The following is a 14,614-nucleotide window of genomic DNA, read 5'->3' as shown; positions in this document are numbered from 1 at the left end:
CAAGTGAAGTGTACACAATTATATTTCCAACTGCTTTGAAAACTTTTATTTCCGTACAGCAAATGACACATTCTCTTTCCGGAGGTCAAGGAATAATGCAGTCGGATTCTTGCGACATTGCGAGAGCTAATGTTTCTATTTGCCATTGTGTCCTATGCAAAGAAAGGCGGCCGGTCACTTGGGGTTAGCACAACACGGCGCGGAGAAGGTGGCATCCACCAGAAGTGCTTTGAAAATGTTGGACACTATTGTGCAGGCGGGCTCCTTCCTGGCCCCGCTGTGTGACGGGCCTCCGGGTGCTGAGGAGAGAAGTGATGTGCTTCGAGTGTCAGGGGTAGGACTCTCCTGAAGCTGCCTTCGTAATTTCCTCGAACTTAAGGACTTTGATTTGTTAATAGTAATTGAAACAGATAATTCAGTTGAAGTGTCACTCGGATATAATAATTGCCAAGGAAATTGAACCACAAAGAAATACCATAAATTGCAACTTAACGTTTATTGGAGTCCTTGGAGCTACTAATGTTTCCCCAGGTATCTTCCCTTCCATCTTTTGAATGTGCCTCCTCATTCATGCTGCCCTTTCAGAAATACCTTTGCTTCTTCCTACATTTTCAATAGGTGCATTTGGCCCCTCTTAACATGCTTATCATTGCAGAGGACTTGTTATATTAATCATCTGGTGAAAACTTCAGCTAAACTCTTTGTTGTCAAATGTCAGCTTCCTCCCATTCCATCTACAATAGAATTCTATCTACAGTGTTTTCTTTGCTTTTGTAGGTTGAAATGGTGCTTCATATATTGAAAGGGCTGTGGGAGTATCCACTGCTGTCATTGTGATTCTACGCATTTTCTTAACAGGAAACCATCTTTGCAAGGGTTTATTATAACACCACTGAACTATGTCCAGGACTTAGAACAATACAAGAAGCCACCTTACCCTCCTCAGGGGGCCTTGCTTGGAACATTACTATTACTACTATCATTATTATTTCCAGTTGATGACGGGGAAGGAAATACTTCACCTCCTAATGCTATGGAATGCACAGCCTGCTCCTTTCTTATTCCACCCCCACAATCACCCTTGCCCAGGATTCTGATCCATTGTCGCGACCACAGCTCCCCTTCTTCCTCTCACCTACCCCATTTTACTCCTAGGAAATATCTCGTGTGAGACTGATATATGACAGGAGACCCAGTCAGAACTCAGCCATGTCTTCATTACCAGGAGCCTATGGCAAGCTTTCAGTTCAATTAAGGGAGAAAAACATGGAAGGGAGAGCAAGAGAGACAAAGTGACAAAGAAAGAATAGGGGGAGTGAATAAAAGAAAGGAAGGGAAAGAAGCATGGAGAAGAAACAAGGATGTAACCAAATGCCTCCTGGAAAAAATCTGTAATGTAGAGTTAAGTCTGTGAGTCTGTGTGTAGGGACAGGGGGAGTGAGATGCAAAATATGTGCCCAAAAGGACTGTAACTACATGAAGTCTCTATTTATGCAGACAATGGGAATAGAATTCACCAGAATGAAGACAGGTATATGTAAAGTTGTCAGGATCGTAAGTATTATTTTCTCCATTTTTTAGACTTTCAATTATGCACCATCTTTATAACAGAAAAGTGGAAGAAATGTTGAGAGCGGTGTAGAGGCACAAACACAGCTGCCCCTTCTAAGCCTCTGACTCGGTGTTGTGCTGAAGTCCATGGCCTGGGAGCAGGAAAAGGTGGTCTGAAGCTCTATCCTCAGGGCGTGTCCCCTGCTGTCTTAACTCAGATCCCCCCCTTCCCCAACAACTCCCCTAAGGATGGGCTGAAGGAAAGCTGGAAGCCAGGGAAGAGCTTTATGTAGGGATGTGCTGACCCCAAAGGACCTGTTTAGAATTCCTTGGAAATCACGTATTGCCGGAACAACCCATGGCAGCTCTTGTGTGAATCTTCCTGAATGTTTGAATTTGACATATTTTAATTGAAAAATGCTCTCTTTTTTTTTTCTCTCTCTTTCTTAATGTACAGCCATCCCCCATGATAGTATATATATTAGAATCACTACCACACAAAGGCATGACATGAAGAACCAAAAGCATTCCATTGTCCGGAGGACAATGTAATTAAGTACAAAAAGTTTGGGGCCCTGAAGTCACCCAGACTTGTCATCCCCATTTGGCAACTGAAGGAAGCCTGCTGGGCCTCAATCGTGGCCATGGCTAAATGAGGGTAATTTAGCTGGCTTCCTTGGGTTGCTATGCGATGGAGAAGGTCTAAGGTTTGTGATGTGTGTAACAGGCTTCGAGTATTTTAAGTACTCCACAGGTGTTCCCGCTTCCTTCTGAACCAAGGAGTCCTGTTTATTCCTCTTCACCTCACTGAACCCTTCTACTTCAAAAGACTGTAAAGTAACACTCTGGGATGACCTTGCTCATTATCACATGCGTTCAGATGTGCCACTGATTAAATCGTGACCCTTAAAATGTTCCTTCCTCACGCAGTGGCAAAGTCTTGTAAAACACACTTGCTTGACAAGTTCCGGTGTCTAAAGGGGTGGTGAGGTGCTCTGGAGGAGTACTCGCTGGACGAGGATCCAGCAGTTCCAGGCTTGGCTTAGATCCAAATTGCCACAAGCATGGTGAGTGACTTTGGACAAGACACTGCTTCTTAGGACCTCAGTGGTCCCCTCTGTAAAATGAGGGGAAATGGCCAGAAGCAGGAATTTTAAACACATTCAATCAGTACTTTCCTGTTCAAATGGAATCCTACCTCTAACAGAGATGCTCTGACTGTGGCAGGGGGCAGTGCTTGGTGACTCCCTCTCTCGGTGATTTACCTTGAGATCCATCTTCCAAGCCATAGAGCAGGCCTGGAAACCACAGGTTTTTTATACTCTCGCAAATCACTTGACAATCTAACAGTCCACAATTTTACATATGCCCATTCTAATTTATCAACATTTCATCACAAGGCATGAGTATTTTGTAAAGTACTATCATCAATATATACCAAAGCATATGATCACATTGTTTTGTTGACTTCTATTGCTGGACAGTTAACGAATATTCAACTCAGGACTTTGCTTTCCTGAGTGCCTGCCATTGTGTGTTTTATTCCTCTTTTTCTTCTTATTTTTTTATCTTTCCTTCATCCCTGTTTTCCAGAAGGAAACCCCATCTTGCTGATACTCTCCTGGATCAAATTCCCTGCTGACTTCCTTCCCTGGATTGCCTCGCATGTTTGACAGTGAACAAGGAGGTAGGATGCTTGCCATTTGGGAACACTTCTCCCCCGCCCCCCTCTCGCTCTCTCGTGTGTGTTTCTATAGATTTCCGTCCCACGCTCTTCACCCTTCCTCTAAATGGGTCCAAGAACCAGCAGCAACAGCATTACCTTGTAGGCTCTTTAAAAATACAAATTCTTGGGTCTCATCCCATTTTTACCGAATCAAAGCCTCCAAGGTTTGAGGTTAGGAAAGCAGTTGATAATATTAGCTTCCAAAGTGAATGTTCATCTCCTTAAATTTTGAAAAAACCTTTCAAATGACTCTCTCCCATTTCTCCATCTCTCGCTCCTCGGCTTCGTCCCCCTCAGTTCTCATCCTAATCACCAGCTGACTGGTGGATGCCACTGCTACTTAAATGCGCTCCCACTCTGGATCCCCAATCATGCCCATTGTGCTCCTCAAAGCTAAGTCAAGAATCGCTGCCTTTTTATTCCCCTCTCTGTGTATATATTGTGGAAGGAAGCTGGTCCCTGCGCTTTTGTTGTCTCTACTTCTGGGCTCAGCTCCATTTGCTGGTGAACAGGCCTTATCTTCACTCTCCCCCTCTAACTGCCGTAACATTCGGCATCCTTTCATGTCTGTGCTTTTAAAGTAAATCTTTGGACAATTAAAGATATGAAATGGCTAAATAGAGTTCCGCAGGCGTTGTTCTCTCCTTTTTAAAGGTTTAATCATACTTAATGGCTCTCTTCAAAACTTGAATTTTCCATTTTGGTGTTTTGACTCCATTGAAAGAGTTTACTAATATTCTTTCAAAAGTATTCTCTGCTCAAATGAGCTATTCAATGGAGCTTTATGCCCGGCTATATAGGATATATGCTACATGGAAAATAATTTAAAGGGAGATCAGAGTTGGGGGTGCCATTCCTCGCTACAGGTTTTGTTAGTTAAACCATAATCATTAATATGGGATCCATTAAACGTTGGTGTGAAAGAACAAGAATGACCATTTAGGTAAAAGTATGGGCATATTTCAAATCCTGTTTCAAATGCAATTTAAATACCCTTTTCCTTGAAGAGAGTTTAGTTTGGCCTTGTGATTCTATAAATAGGAACTGGTAATAAATTCTCCTTTCCTCCCTCCCTTCACCTCCTCTCTATTTTTCTTCCTCAAAAGTAGTAGACAACGGAATATGGAAAAGTAAAAGGAAACCATTGTATGACCAATGTCTGTTTCAGATTGTTGTAAACAAATTGTCTGGACTCTTCCCGGTCTTGGTCCTGCTGAGCTATATCTTGTTCTGTCTCGTCACCGTCAGGAGTAGGAAGCCGGCCGGACACTGAGTACCCCCTGGGTCATACTCACACTCCAAATGATAGAATTTGCTACTTGCAAGGGAAATTTAGTGGAAAATAAAAGCCAGTACTCCCTGACAGCATCTTTATTAACCCCCAGACTCTCTGGTGGGCGAAGTGATTTGGATAATGCGTGTGATGCTAACGAGACACATGGGCTCAGATGAGGAAAACTGACGCTTTGTGTCTGTGACCTAATAAGGACACCCCATCTCCCTGCTGCCTTCCGCTTTCCCTAATTCTTTCTTCCCACAAGTAGCCGTTGAGTACCTGCAACATGCCCGGTAGCATGGTAAGTGCTAAGACAAGTTTGAGAGAATTGTGTCCTGACCTTGAGGAGTTTAACCAAAGAAAAAAAGAAATAGTGAAGGTAATGGAAAGAACCCAGAGGACATGACCTGCGATCCAGGCCATGGTGGCTCACTAACTACATGGTCTCCGAGAAGGCATTTCATTTCTATGAGACTCTGTGTCTCATTCATGGAAAGAGTTGCTGAGATCTAGTAGCATTTACTACTTCTAAAAGTACTTATTATTTATTTAAGCTCCAGGAGAGCAGGGACCTTGGCTGGTATTCATCTCTGCATCCCTAGTGCCTAGAATAGTGGCTGGCATAGAGCAGGTGCTCCATAAATAGTTGCTGAAGGGATGCATGTGTTACAGTTGAAGAACTCTTCATGAAGCCTGAACTGCTGACCTTGACCTGAGTTTGTAGGCGTGGTAGGATTTGCACTGGACAGAGGAGGAGGAGAGTATTTCAAAAAAGAGAGCAGCAGAGGGAACAAAATGGGGTCAAATAATTTCAGTTTCAAAGGTACCAAAGAGACCAGTTTGCACGCAGCAGTGATGGATGTGTCTGGGAAGAGTGGATGTGGGCCAGATTTCAAAAGGCCTTAAATGCCAGGATTAGCCAGTGGGGAGATAGAGAAGGTTTTGGATCCTGGGTGTTATTTGAAGGAAGTAATATTTTAGGAAGATTAATCAGGCAAAATATTCAAGACTGAAGGTGGCAGAGAAATAAATTAAGAGGACGTTGCAATAACTGAGGTATCGGATGGCAAGACCTGAATTAGAATCACGGAAATGGAATCAAAAGGAAGGGAGAAAGCAGGAATCGATGGAACTGGGTCACTGAGGAGCTATGAAGAGATGAAGGAGGAGAAAGCGTTTAAGGTATAGAGACTAGAGATCTGGTAGAATTAATAGAAATGGGCAGGGGTCCACTTATGAGAGAAATATAGTGAAATCATTGGGGTGTTGGTAGAATATTTAAGTAGAAATGTCCAGCAGGTATACGTGGGGCTGGAGAAAGGAACGCGGGTGAGGAGTGAGGACCCAAGATAGCAGATGTGGAAGCCATTTCCTTGGAGGTGGCTGGGAAGAGACGGCTTCTTTAAAGAAGAGCAGAGATGCCCTGGCCAGTTTGGCTCAGTGGATAGAGCGTTGGCCTGTGGACTGAAAGGTCCCATTCAATTCCCGCCAGGGACACATGCCAGGGTTGGGGGTTTGATCCCCAGTAGAGGGCATACAGGAGGCAGCCAATCAATGATTCTCTCATCATTGATGTTTCTATCTCTCCCTCCCTGACATCAAGAAAAATATATTAAAAATAAAGAAGAGCCATAACCTGTTTGGCTCAGTGGATAGAGCGTCAGCCTGCGGACTGAAAGGTTCCAGGTTCGATTCAGGTCAAGGGCATGTACCTTGGTGGCGGGCACATCCCCAGTAGAAGGTCTGCAGGAGGCAGCTGATCGATGTCTCTCTCTCATCGATGTTTCTAACTCTCTCTCTCCTTTCCTCTCTGTGGAAAATCAATAAAATATATTTTTTAAAAAATAAAGAAGAGCAGAGGCCCCAGGGCAGAACCTGAGTGAATGGGTCAGTCAGGGGTGAGAGGAGGAAGACCAGAGGCAGGAGCAGGAGTTCTCAGAAAGGAACATAACTAGGACAAGGCAGGCACGACTCCAAGTCATTTCGCGCTAGATAGGATATTTGAAGGTCATGATATATGAAGAACGGTCATCATTATGAAGAAAATCCTAGTGTAAGAGATGGTCAAGTATATCAAATGCTAGAGATGATGGCAAGGAAAATGAAAAATTAGAAAAGGTCATTAGATCTGCCCATTAGGAGATCATTGAGAAGAACAGGAGAGAGACAGAAAGATTTTCCTACAAGGGAACTTATTTCACAAAGGAATTTTACACATCCCAGCCTCTCTGTCAGAACACATGTTGGAAACTCCTCAGTTCCCTTATCTTCTCCAATCCACAAGGAATGTCACATGGGGAGGTCGTTACAAGCCATGTGATGGCAGCCCAGTCTGTGTTCTCCACTAAGAGCAGGTCAACAGTTACTGAATAATCACCCACTCTAAGAGGAGTGACTGATTTCTTACCCCTGACACCTGCCATCGCCACTTCTTTGTTTTGCCTTCTTCTGGGACCAAGGTTTTATAAATAATGTGTTTTTAAGACAGAGGGGGAAAGTTATAACAAAATGCTAAACAAGCCTTGATGAAGAGTTGGGCTTCTGTAAGTTTAGTTTCATTCCAGAGAGACAAGTTGGGAAGTTGGGTTCCATTAGCTATAGAGCTGATCTCACACATATATCAGAAAGGGTGACGGGGAGCAGAGGATGAGGAACCAGGCCCACATATATGCTAGGTTGCTGGCTAGCAACTTGCTAACATGTGGGGATGCATTTTAAAATAGCCCCTCTCTAAGATACTTCCCCTAACCTGCCCATTTAGGCATGGCATTCATTTAAAGGGACAAAGCCATGAATCCACAAGGACAAGTCAAGCTTAAAATAGGAAAATTACACTGTGTCCCCACCCCCATCATCACTTGGTTTACAGTAACCCTAATGAACAAATGACTTGCAACAAGGCATAAAAACCACAATTTGACTTTTTAAGATTTATCACAATGTCCCTAAAAGCTGCTGATAGAAGATGGTTTCAAGTTTTCTTAGCATAACTGACTTGGCTCACCTGTTCTGATAAAGCGCAAGGCTAGGAGGTGGGAGGGGGAGGGCCAGTGGGAGGGAGGTACCCGAGGTTCATTTGCTTGTTCAGTTAGGGAATGTTTCTTCAATTCAACAGTCAGACTCTATGACAGGCTTGTCCTGGAGATGTGGAGGTGAAAGCAACATCTCTGCCCTCAAGAGACGCTAATGCAGTGGCCGGAGCAGACGCAGATTACAAAACAAAGCCAAGTGCAAGAGAGCTGGCGATGCTTTCGGGAGGAATGGATGTGCTGGGAGGAAGTCCTGGCCCTGACCGGATGTCACAGGGGGAGGTCACAAAGGCTTTATGCAGGGACCTTAGAGGTGAGATTCCTCTCTTCTATCCTCAAGAGTCAGTACCTTCTCAGAGTCACTGCAGGAACGTGCTGTCTCAATCTCTCCACCCCCACATCCCTCTCCTCCAAGGAGGGGAGAAAAACCTGTCACTACCAGAGAAAGCCAAGTAGGGTTTATGGCGCTTGTGAGTACTTTCAGGCCAGCTGCCCCATCTAGACTAAAGGGAGGACAATAGGACCTGCCAGAGTCAGGACCCGCCAGCTCCCTGGGAGGAGCCTGGTGCATCGGAGTGACAGCTTCCACAGGGTGGCAGTGGAGGAGGGTGTCCAGGGGCTGGTGGCCTAGTGCCAGCTAGGGAGGCCTGGGGGAACAGACTAGAGAAGGGTGATGACGAGCAGGAGATGAGGAACCGGGCCCACAGGGAGCTTTCATGGAAGGAAATGGCCTACTTCTGATGGGTCTCTTGAGGAAAGCAAGAAAGTAGCGGGAGGGGCCAAGCCCGACTTCCCCAAGACCGGAGGGAAGTCGCTCACCCCGCCTGTGATGTTTGCTCAGCCCTATTAGAGAGGCCGGATTTCAGCGTTGGGCTTAACTTGGGTCCCTTTCTCTTGCTTGCTCTGGAGCATGACCTTGGGAAGAACCAACATTCTCCTTTGCAAGGCTTGGCACTGACTCCCCGAACTGTCCCCCAAGAATGGGTCCCTTCCTTTCTATCAAACTTTCACCTCCTACCACTCTTATCACCTGACCTTATTCCCAGGAGACCCTTATAAGATGAGGAAGGAACTGACTTCCACCTTCGTTGATGGGGGTACAGGAGCCTAGCGAGCTAATGGCACCCACCAAGGTAGCTGGGCAGCGCAGCAGGGGGTCTGGCCCATACCCGTCCCCCAAGAATGTTCACTACAAAGCTGTCAGCGGGACCCATGCAGGGGCGCTGGAGGCCGAGACAGGCTGGGACAGTATTGTAGGCCCAGAGCTTCTGGATTTCCCGGGACTCATGACACAGTGTGAAAAGGTGTGTGGAGAGGGTCCTTGGGCCTCTTTTTTACTTGACCACACTTTTGCTTTTTGTTCCTCACACTCTGATAGCAGAGACTTGCCAATAAGAGGGTTTGATGGGGGACAGCAAGCAGGCTGATCCTGAACCTGAGTGTTGGAGGAGGAGGCACCCTGGAACAGGAGGGCTGGAAACAATCCCGGCTGACTGCTCCGTGCAGGCAGGCCCCAGGTCAGCCGTTCCTGGCTCTAGGAGATTCCTCGTCTAAGAAAGACATCCCCGCAATGTTTCCATTTCCAAGAGAAATCTCTTCTCTCCCTGCATGTTTCCTTCAACTCTCAGCAAGACCCGAGCAAGCGCGTGAAGGTTGTAAACCTGCTACTTCACTGGGGCTGTTTATTTCCAGTCGACAAATACTGCGCCAATGTTCACTTCAATTAGGAGACACACTTGACAATCTGACTACTCCATCTGATGCCTCAAGGGCAAATTTCAGCTCTTTCCGGAAGGGATGGGCCAACACCAGATCCATATGAATAAAATATACAGACAAGGAACGTTCGCGGCAGTTTGGGGAGACCACCTTCTGCAGCGAGGAGAGTTAAATGTCGACATGAAAAAAAAAATTCACATAAATAAAGCATGGGGCTCAATCTGGAGGGAGGCTGGGAATTCAGAGTGGGAGCTGCGGCGCCTGCTTGCCCTTTCCCTGCCTGGAGTTGGGGATTGAGTGAGAATCCGCACCAAGGAGTCTGAGACCTTTGTAATTCTACGGTACAAACTGTGGCAGCAGCGTTAAACGCCTTAAGAACTTTACTAGTTTATTTCAGCTTTTAAAATCATCCCAACAAACAGAAGTTCCCCTTGGTGTCTAATTTCAATCCTTCTGTTTAATCGCCTCTCTTTGTTACTAGCCTGAAGACAACCAGAAAAGCAACTCAGCATCTGGCTTTCTGTGGCCTGGGAGAGGAAGGCAGCAACCGGCGCCCACCCACAGAGTTCTTCCTGCGCAGAATCAACCCTGGCTCCAAGCTCCTCTCTCCCTGGTGGGAGCAGACTGGAATAAGAGGTCGGACCCCTGCTGCGCTGCCAGGCTGCCTCGGTGGGTGCAATGGGTGCCATTAGCTCTCTAGGCTTCTGTATCCCCATCAGTGAAGGTGGAAGTCAGTTCCTCCCTCATCTTACCAGGGTCTCCTGGGACTAGTCAGGTGGTAAGAGTGGCAGGGAGTGAAAGTTTGATAGGGACCATGCATTGGATTATCTGGTTCCTGTATTTGGAGCTTGCCTGGTCTCAGGTGCAGTGAACTCCTGGTGACAGCTTGGTCACTGAGTTAAGAAATGAAAACCAAAACTGCCTGTAAGACAATGTATCTCAGACATTACATTCATCTAGTTCCTGGATAGGTAAGCCTGGGTTATCTTAACTACCTGTGTTTGTATATGTTTTAAGAAGAACCTCACTCAGCTTTTACATAAGCTTGTTAATAGAAAGAGATTCGTTTTATAATACTGACAGGCATATTCCTTTTTTAAAAGGGCATTATAACCAGCTGTTGTTAGGATAGAAAGAAATATCTTGAGTATGACATTAATACCACTGTTTCACTTATCATTAAGACCTTGTACAGTGGGGCCTTGACTTACAAGTGTCCCGACTAACGAGTTTTTCGAGATACGAGCTGTCTCTCGGCCGATTTTTTGCTTTGAGTTGCGAGCTAAAATTCGGGTTACGAGCCAGCTTCAGATACCCCACTGCTAGTTGGCGCAGTGACGTCACAGTGAATGCCACAACATCAGCCCAGCATCACGTGTCTCACTCGTTCACTTTAATGATTTGACATACGAATAATTTGAGTTACGAGCTCGGTCACGGAACGAATTAAACTCATAAATCAAGGCCCCACTGTATTTCTATTAGCAAATGCTTATAATAGTACCTAATTAAATGTTCTTGGATTTACACTAGCAGTATTTGGTAAATCTCTAGTTATTTTCAATTCTCTCAGCAAACATTTACGAGAGCCTAACATGAGTGAGGATGCTGGGGAAGCTATGAAGTGAAGACTCATTTCCTCCCTCCAGGAGACCGAAGGACAGACAGACAGCCTGTGCAGAACGGAAATGAAGCAGAGGAGAAGAGGCATCAGCTCTATACTGAGAAGTGGGCAGGCTTGACCCAAGACTCAGAATGGGAGCAGGAGGTTGTGGTGGAGAAGGGTGAAAAGGACATTAGGGGGAGGGCACTGCTTATGCGAAGGCGCAGAGTCCCAGCTGAGACAACACAGATCTAGGTCCCAGAACTGGGCTCGGTTTTCTTCATCCTTCCCCCTCCTTTCCCCACATTCTCTCCTCCACTTTCCCTCCCCCTGCCACCAGGTTTCTCTTCACTCCCTCTTTCTCTTTCATCCTCATGACTTAACACTAATTTTTATCTCACCTCCAATCCAGGTATATTTTAATAGAAATAGAAAAAAACAATCATATCTAAATTTCAGGCATTTCTCACAGGCTTGGTTTCATTCCTCTAAAAACCCCCACGCTGGGAGGAGAGGACCCACAACGGCCCGATGCTGGGAGCCGGCACCCCTGCTCCACCACTGATCAGCTCTAGGTCTTCTCAGGAATGTGGGGGGACCCATCATTCTGGCCTTCATCCCTGTCAGCGGCTGCATTTTCTCTACACGCTTGAAAACTCATTTGAAAAACCAGAGAAGCTGAGCGAACCTGGAGAGGATGGCGGGTGAGCAGAGGGGGCGCTGAGCCCTTGGAAGTCCATCAGGACCCAAAGCAGAGGCGTGTGGGCGGACGTCATTTGCATGTCTACCATTCCCAGCACTCACCAGAAAGCGTGCGGACAGTCCGGTCATCGAGGTCACCCTTGCGCAAATGCAATGTCAACAGGAAAATTACTTTCAAGTCCCACTAGAACAAAGTCCCATTTGAATGATTAGGATTCATTCCATCTGGTCCATCCCACCCATGCAGCCTCAGATAGCAGAGTAGTAACCCACCTGCTCTGGTTTTCACAAGTTTATAAAAAGAGAAATTGGGCCAAAATTGGCCAGGGTGGTCACGCCGTGCCGCCTTCCCTCTCACCCAAATTCATCTGGCTGTGCTTTTGAGCTAAACATCAGGCATCCTCAGACCTCATAAATTGCCATCCCTCTGCCCATTTAGAGAACAGAAATTCATGACTTGATCTCAATCAAACAGTGTAAAAACCCAAACAAAATTACATCTGGACAGACCAATGGGATGCCAGGTTTTTGCTTGATGAGAAGGGAAATAGCTCAACCCTGGCCCCTTGAAATATAGACTTTATCTCAAAAAAAATGCTCATGGAACCTTCACAGAGTCGCAGAGACCAGCTTCCCTTATAATATACAACATAAACTGGATATGGAGCTCATTTTGCTCAGTGCTTTGTGACCTGGAAAACATTTTTTGGAGCCTTAGAAAGAAATTAGTCCACGTTCAGCCCCTCCACCCCCAAATGCACTGAGCATCATTTTCTGCTCCTGTAGCCCAGGTGAGCGGCAGCCAGGGAACTGGGGCAAGAAAAAAAAAAATGCTTTGACGATTTCCTGACACAGTTAACAGGCCGTTAAAATTCTGTCCTGCTCAGTGTTAACGTCAGTGTTTGGGGAGTCAGAAGGCCACAACTGTAAGAGAAAAATAGGCTCTCATCACTCTGGCTGGTATCTGGGTACAGAGTAGCTGCAGAGAGAACTGCAAAGCACTGTACCAACCAGTGAGATGGTCCATCGTCCACAAACCAGTTACTAGTGCAAAGTTTGAGTGAATTTTCTGCAAAAAGAAATTGTTTGGTTGTGAGGGTGGATATAAGTGTTAGAAGTGCGTTGTGATTTTTTAAAGAGGGCGATCTCCCCTTTGGAAGCAAAAGTAGGGTTACTTGGGCTGAGATCCCACCAGACCAAGAGGGAAACCTCAAATGGTTGGGGTTTCCTTCCCTCCTTATGCTCCCCCAGCTCCTGTCTCCAGGGTTGACCCGGGGGACTGTGTGCCTGGGCAGAAGTAGCAGCAGGCTCTATGCAAATGTTTTCTTAATTGTGTCCCGGCCATTACTCCATTGTGAGGCTTTTAAGATAATTTATTAATTTTATCTGTAACTATCGTGGTTGGAGCAGTGGGCTGCGGGCTTCTGCAGTGTGTGTGAGAGAGGTTTCTTCCCGAGTTATTTATTTGATCATGATATTAAATATTAGCAACTCTAACAGCTGGTGTGTTTATCCTGACTTGAGTGTATTAACCTCTTTAGCCCTTTTTTCCAGAAGAAGGACTGGGCCTCCCAGCTTTGACTGTCAGCTGTGGTGCCTGGCGGCCCCGCCGTTGGCATCCTGACAGGATCTCAAGTCCAGAGCAGCAAGTAAACATGGATGACATTGCAGCGCGAGGGGGACGCGAGCACATGATGACTCGAGGCACCTGCAGCTGCTTGCACCCAAATCAAAGTACAGGCTGAGCTCACTGGGATGGAAAAGCACGGAATTTACCGGGAGTGAGTTGGCTTTGTGTGAGGTGAGGGAGGAGCGGGCTTGGTGGAGGAGACGGGAGGGGAAGATGGAGTCCTGAGCGCTGGCATTTTGCCCATTGACAAGACTCAGCTGAAGCACCTTGGGGGCAATCCCTGGGTCCTAAGGCCCATTGTCTCCCCTATGGCGGTAAGGGATTGGCAGCAGCCAGTGCTGGCCTGATGAAGGACAGGCCGGGAAAGCTGTGCTACTGGGTAGGACAGAGCTGATGTTCACTTAACAAGCATGGCTTCAGGCCTACAACTACATTTTACTGTCCGTCAGCGTGACCTCCAATGAGTTATTTAACCTCTCGGCCTCAGTTTCCACATCTGCAATATGGAAACAATTACCCATAGTCATGGTGAGCCCTAGTCCAATGACAGAGTAGATGGATAAAGCACGCCTACCAAGAATTACTAGTTTCTTGTCTCTCCTTACCCTGCAAGAATTGACTTTGGACCCTTCTCCACTGACAGCCCCCACATGTTAAGCCAGCGAGGCATTTCTAGGCTCTGCAGCTCCCTTCCCTCCTGGAGTTGGAGTTAGCGGATCCCTGCAGCTTGTCCCCCCTGTTCTGGAACTGAGTGTCCCTGGAACGCTGGCACAGGGAAGAGGAATACATAGTGGTCCAGTGTTCAGCTTCACAGGCAAGATGTGCCCCTTGGAAGAGACATTTTCTTTTAGGGCAGTGGTTCTCAACCTTCTGGCCCTTTAAATACAGTTCCTCATGTTGTGAAACAACCATAAAATTATTTTCGTTGCTACTTCATAACTGTAATGTTGCTACTGTTATGAATTGTAATGTAAATATCTGATATGCAGGATGGTCTTAGGCGACCCCTGTGAAAGGGTCGTTCGACCGCCAAAGGGGTCGCGACCCACAGGTTGAGAACCGCTGTTTTAGGGCCACCCACAGCCTTAGGGGCCTGCTGGGGGAGACCTGTGGATGACTCAACACTAATGGTGGCGATCGGTACACACAGGCGGGGTGCAGAGTCCAGAGGGATGGAGAGCCAGGGAGGGAGGCCAGGGTTGCTTTAGGATGGTAGATGAGATGCCTCCATTGTTCCAGAAAGCCAGGTGCTTGGCACCTCCAAGCATGGTCCCGGCCACTCAGTTAAAAAATTATACAGTATTCCAACTCAAAGTAAAGCTTAATCTTTATCTGTTATTCTTTTGTTTGCATTTTGACGGGCATCACTCCTTTCTCT

At 46.4% G+C, this 14,614-nt stretch overlaps 1 long non-coding RNA gene across 5 annotated transcripts in view; it reads left to right on the top strand.

Moving 5' to 3' along the window:
* LOC102770426 overlaps positions 1 to 14,614 on the top strand; it is a 60,736-nt gene that overhangs the window by 32,155 nt on the left and 13,967 nt on the right. For 4 of the 5 annotated variants that reach the window (XR_001515376.1, XR_001515375.1, XR_001515378.1 and 1 more), the window contains exons 2-5: positions 3,145 to 3,238; positions 9,783 to 9,937; positions 11,377 to 11,608; positions 13,148 to 13,407. This is a non-coding gene — a long non-coding RNA (uncharacterized LOC102770426). The remainder of the gene's footprint in view (positions 1 to 3,144; positions 3,239 to 9,782; positions 9,938 to 11,376; positions 11,609 to 13,147; positions 13,408 to 14,614) is intronic. The other variant, XR_001515377.1, reaches the window with a different exon arrangement.

This window comes from Myotis davidii, unplaced genomic scaffold, assembly GCF_000327345.1.
Source record: "Myotis davidii unplaced genomic scaffold, ASM32734v1 scaffold362, whole genome shotgun sequence".
Taxonomy (NCBI): Eukaryota; Metazoa; Chordata; class Mammalia; order Chiroptera; family Vespertilionidae; genus Myotis; species Myotis davidii.
This window is presented reverse-complemented; position numbering and strand designations above follow the sequence as displayed.